Below are 6,541 nucleotides of genomic sequence, written 5' to 3'. Positions count from 1 at the left end.
CATCTTCTGCTCTTCCTAGAGCTACTCTGGTCCCATTCCAACATCTTGAGATCGCAGAGCTAACGGTCACAAATTCTCAGTGTAAGCCTGTTTTTGTCTCTCATAGACTTACATTAAGTTGTGATCTCTGGATTGCCCAGCAAACACTAGTGCAATCCAGCAGAAGATGACGGAAGCAGCGCCGAGGACAGAAGAAGATGATGGCTGGTAAATATCTTGCTAGGGGCAGGGAACATGAATTAGTCATACCACTCTAGCGGTAAAATTAAAAAAAAACTCAAACTCAGGAGAGGGGCTTTAATTATGTTCTATTATTTTTATTGTTACCATCTGTATGATTTCAGCTTTCATTTTAATGAAGGCAAATAAACATGAGAGTATCCATCTGCTGAGGACTGACTTTGAGTCGAATTGCTGAAAATTTGACTTGCAACTTTTTAGCATATGATGAGTGATGCAGATTCTTGTCATGTCACTGCATTGCTACTGTTTTGCACCTAAAGATCTACATTTTAATTTTTATTATTTTGTTAGTATTTTGTAAATCCACCTTTGGCTTTCAAATCTGCTTGAATCGTTCTGGGCATGCTCTCTATCAGATTCAAACATGTGCTGACCGAAATATGATCTCAGGTGATTTCTACACGTTCCAAAAGTTCGTGCATACTGCTCGAATCACTTGAGTATGTATACACTTTTTTTCAAATATACCCACAAGTGTTTGATTCGGTTGGGTTGATGTCTGGGGACTGTAGGGGCAATTCCAGCACCTCTACTTCATTGTCATTGAACCATTTTTTCACCAATCTCGACATATGCTTTGTGTTGTTGTCCTGTTGTCCTTGTATAAAATAATTCATTTTGTAGGATACTCACATATAGCTCAGCATTGAGACCACCATCGATACAGGTCAAGTATCTAACACCTTTGGCTATGAAACAACCCCATATCCATATCATAAGGCTTCCTCCACCAAACTTGACATTTCCTTCAATTTCTCTATCCATTAACCCTTTTTTCGCTTGTTTCTTTCAGACCTATTTGCACCTCCCAGAGGCAAGTCTATCGACTTTCATGTCATTGACCAAATCACTCTTTTCAAATCTTTAAAAGTCCACTTTTTGTACTTGTTTGCAAGCTCGAGCCGACACTACTTATGACAATATTGGAGTTGAGGCTTCTTCACCTTTTTTGGTCCACCATTTCAGACTTGCATAATGTGCGTTGCACGGTGCTTGCATCGTCGTCTGTGATTTCACTATTATGAAGCATACAAGCCACCAACACTGCCGTGTTTGTCACACCAGAACTGATAGGCCTTGTGATGAGCCAACATGTTGACTGGATATCCACCTTTTGGCTTCTGAATGGATGGACGGACTTCATTTTGCATTCTAACAACTGTCATGGCACTCACATGATCCAGTTGAACAATTTCCTTGGCCAAGAGACCTCTATCGATGAGTTGGATGATGCTATTTCTCTTTTCTTGGGAATTTGTCTTCATGGCTGCTCCTCGATTCGAACCAATGACCTTTCACTTGGGAATCAACCTAATAATACCCTGAGGTATTGGGGAATGTGAGTACAGGTTGTATTTTGTAGTATTCAGGAAGAAAAATATTTTTCCACCATCAGGAGCAAAACAGAAAGAATGCAGTAGCATGACAAGAATCTGCATAACTAATCGTATGCTAAATAGCTGAAAGGCAAATTTATGTATGAGCTAGCCAAGATGATTGTCTATAAAATGATGGTACTCTCACAATCAAAGCAGTACTGGATGGTGAGATATGGAAGCTGAATGTCAAAAGTTAAAAACATTGTTACCCTTTTGCTCTTCAATGTACATAGATTTCAGGCATATTTATAGCTTTATTGTATGTATACTGTTACAGATGCGAGGATACTTTATCAATTCCTTGGGCTTATCAACTTTGAAAATAAGAGCTAGTTCATTTTCTAAATTAGCTAAAATATTCAGTTTGGAGTCTGAGGTGGAGGCCGATGTTGTGTCACATTTTATTTTTGTTTCTGTGTATGTCTGACTGTAATGTATCCTTATCTCCTTACTATTGACTTCATTTTGTGTATAACATTGCACTATTTGTGTGCATTACATTGCGCCAAATGTCTATAGATCAAACTTTCAGAATTTCATTGTAACTTACCTTGTGGATATACATATGTCCATATACTGTACATAACTGTTATCAATATTTCTTGGCAATATTCTGTCATCTGATGGATGCTCTTTGTATTTTCTTCTTATCTTCATTATTTTGTGCCTCTCAACGGCCTCCCCTTGCTTTCATTTTGTCTTGATTTTAATTATCAATTTTTAATTATTATTATTATTATGTAGTTGTATACCTCAATAAAACATTTTTTGTTCATATACATTTACTGGTGTTTTGATTATTATGGAGTAACACATATAATATTTAATGCTTGCTCTGTGTGCTCTCATTTACATTGAATTTACATTTTTTATTACAGTCTCCTTTACTGTATTTATACTCTATTATAGACACAGGAATATTTTATTCCTTCTTTGGGCTTATCAACTTTGAAAATAAGAGCTAGTTTCCTTTCTAAACTAGCTAAAACTTTATTTCAGTGTTACTCTGCGTGACGCATGTACATTTGGTCTGATTGCATTATCAAGAAAATGTATTAGCCATTTTCTATTCTCTAAGAAATAGCATTATTAAATGAAAAAGAGCTTTTCTGTATATTAATTACGTTATTTCACTGCCTAGGCATTTTGCATAATTTCCCATTTTATGCACATGAGATTCAGTATCTAAGGTTGGTTTCACATTTTCGGTTGTGTCCGCTGCATTTCTGACACATACATCCGCATGCGTCTTGATTTCCTATCTTTAACATTGTAGATGCAGGTGCATGCGCTTGTATGCGTTCGCCCGCATTTGCTTATGCATGCTGTGTGTGTGGCTGGGCGCGGCATGTTAGAATTTTTTTGCCATAAAATTTCCGCCGCATACGCATGCAGACGATTGCGAAAGGAGTGTGTCAAAACAACGCATTACAGTCTATGGGAACGCATAGGAGCACAAGGACATGCGTTCGCTTGCGTTTGCACAAGGGTCTATATACAGAAATCCCATGAGCCTTTGGGCATGGCTTGGGTCAATGAAATTCTCCTTGAAAAATGTGTTCATAACAAACGCATGCGCCTAAACAACGCGAACGCATGCAAAAACACATGCAAACGCGTGCAAACGTTGCGTTTTTTTATCCGTCAGGCGTAAGTTAATGCCGATAAAAAATGCAGCATTATCATGTGTATGCATGCTTATGCCATTCGTTTGCGGTTGCGTGCGAAATGCTACAGACTCAACTGCAAATGTGAACCTAGCCTTAGTCTTATTGGCAAACGAGACAGTTTTATTGCAAAAATAAAATCAATGAACTATTGATATTTGGGTATAAACATAAATATTAATTATATATATATATACACCATGTTCCAAATTATTATGCAAATTATATTTTTCTCGGATTTTCCTAAATGGTCAGTGCAAATGCTAGTCAGTCTAATAAAAGTCATCACCTGTTAGATTATACATCGAATTTTATTGAAGAAACCTCCCAATGATAACAGCATAATCTCCAAAATGAATAAAAACTCAAAATGCACTGTTCCAAATTATTAGGCACAGTAGAATTTCTAAACATTTGATATGTTTTAAAGAACTGAAAATGCTCATTTGTGGAATTTGCAGCATTTGGAGATCACATTCACTGAACAGAAAAGCTATTTAACTCCAAAACATCCTAACAGGCCAAGTTACATATTAACATAGGAACCCTTCTTTGACATCACCTTCACAATTCTTGCATCCGTTGAACTTGTGAGATTTTGGAGAGTTTCTGCTTGTATTTCTTTGCATGAAGTCAGAATAGCCTCCCAGAGCTGCTGTTTTGATGTGAACTGCCTCCCACCCTCATAGATCTTTTACTTGATGATACTCCCAAAGGTTCTCTATAGGGTTGAGGTCAGGGGAAGATGGTGGCCACACCATGAGTTTGTCTCCTTTTATGCCCATGGCAGCCAATGACTCAGAGGGATTCTTTGCAGCATGAGATGGGGCATTGTCATGCATGAAGATGATTTTGCTCCTGAAGGCACGTTTCTGCTTTTTATACCATGGTAGAAAGTTGTCAGTCAGAAACTCTATATACTTTGCAGAGGTAATTTTCAAACCTTCAGGAACCTTAAAGGGCCCCACAAGCTGTTTCCCCATGATTCCAGCCCAAAACATGACTACACCTCCTTGCTGACATCGCAGCCTTGTTGGGACATAATGGCCATCCACCAACCATCCACTACTCCATTCATCTGGACCATCCAGGGTTGCTCGACACTCATCAGTAAACAAGACTGTTTGAAACTTAGTCTTCATGTATGCCCGGGCCCACTGCAACCATTTCTGCTTGTGAACACTGGTTAGGGGTGGCCAAATAGCAGGTTTATGTACCACAGCAAGCCTTTGAAGGATCCTACACCTTGAGGTTTGAGTGACTCCAGAGGCACCAGCAGCTCCAAATAACTGTTTGCTGCTTTGTAATGGTATTTTGGCAGCTGCTGTCTTAATCCAATGAATTTTTCTGGCAGAAACCTTCCTCATTATGCCTTTATCTGCATGAACTCTGTTTATGTTCTGTTTCAGTCATGAATCTCTTCACAGTATGATGATAACTCTTAGGTTTTCGTGAAATATCTAATGTTTTCATACCTTGTCCAAGGCATTGCACTATTTAACGCTTTTCAGCAGCAGAGAGATCCTTTTTATTGCCCATATTGCTTGAAACCTGTGGCCTGCTTAATAATGTGGAATATCATTTTTAAGTAGTTTTCCTTTAATTAGAATCACATGGAAAACTTATTATCACATGTTTAAGATTGATTTCAGTGATCAATTGAGCCCTGAGACACAATACCATCCACGAGTTTATTTGAAAAACAAAACAATTAAATCTTTATGACACTTAAATCCAATTTGCATAATAATTTGGAACACACTGTATAAATTATTCCTTAATAATTATTATGCAAATTATTGAGCAGATAATATAGACTCATACACTCTATTTTTGGCATCTGTAGATGTATATTAGCTGCATTGTTCTTAACCCAACCAGACGTTTCCCTTCCCATATTTACTGGTTTTCCATAGACAAACTTCTTAGGAACTTAGAAGTTTTAATGAATATTTACAAAGTGTCTGCCCTGAAAGCAGGGAAATGAAGAAGTTTAGACTTCTACTTTTTCCTACAGAGGTTCATGCATTTAAATCTTGAATTTCACAGTTATGATAAAATGACAATAGACATGCTTTAATAGGCATTTGTTTATTTATTCATTTATTTGACTCACTTATATATTGCCATCATATTCCACAGCGCTTTGCAGACATTATCATTACTGACCCCACTGGAGCTCACAATCTAAATATATCCGATCTGGTCTGGATAATATGAGTACCAAATATGGCAAAAAATGTACATACAAATTGACCAACACTGCCTACAGTATTTAAAGTGGTGGTTTGACACTTAAAATGTATTTTCTGAATATCTATCTTTAAACCCTAACCAGTACCACATTTGTGATTTGTTTTATTGCATGATGCCCTACACTTTATTCTATCTATGTAATTCTATGTAATCCCTATATATGTTTTTATTTACTGTACTTCTTGTGATGTTTCGTTTGGTAGGAGTCTCAAATTTGACGTCACAGGAGGTTAGAACTGCACTAACTCCCCGGAGCCTCAATCACCCCTCCTAGATCCGGACATCACGAGGGGGCAGAGTTGAAGTAACTCACTAGTTTCTTGCATTGCTGCCCTCTCTGAAGAGGATCATTAGCATATTGCATACAATGCTCTCACATCGGATGCCATATCCTGGTGTGATTCCAGCCATAGGTTGAGCCCCATAGGAGAATTGCAATTTTGCAGTATACACATGTGGTCAAAATTGTTGGTACCCCTCGTTCAATGATAGAAAAACCCACAATGGTCACAAGAATAACTTGAGTCTGACAAAAGTAATAATAAATAAAAAATCCATGAAAATAAACAAATGAAAGTCAGACATTTCTTTTCAACCATGCTTCCACAGAATTTAAAAAAAATAAAACTCCTGAAATAGGCCTGGACAGAAATGATGGTACCCATAACCTAATATTTTGTTGCACAACCTTTTGAGGCAATCACTGCAATCAAACGATTCCTGTAACTGTCAATGAGACTTCTGCACCTCTCGAGAGGTATTTTGGCCCACTCCTCAAGAGCAAACTGCTCCAGTTGTCCCGTGCTTGAAGGTTGCCTTTTCCAGACGACATTTTTTTTTTCACTTTTTAGGGTATCGACATGAGGCTGTGATCGTCTGACCGCTCATGCTATGCATAGTAATACATCAGCACAGCTATGTGTAGTAAAATCACAATCTCCTATGAACGCCAGCTAAATGCTAGTTCAATGAAGGATCGTAATTACAGTCATGGGG

This window comes from Ranitomeya imitator, chromosome 6 (assembly GCF_032444005.1).
Source record: "Ranitomeya imitator isolate aRanImi1 chromosome 6, aRanImi1.pri, whole genome shotgun sequence".
In the NCBI taxonomy this organism is placed as follows: Eukaryota; Metazoa; Chordata; class Amphibia; order Anura; family Dendrobatidae; genus Ranitomeya; species Ranitomeya imitator.
The sequence above is the reverse complement of the archived record's forward strand: the minus strand, read 5'-3'. Positions refer to the sequence as shown.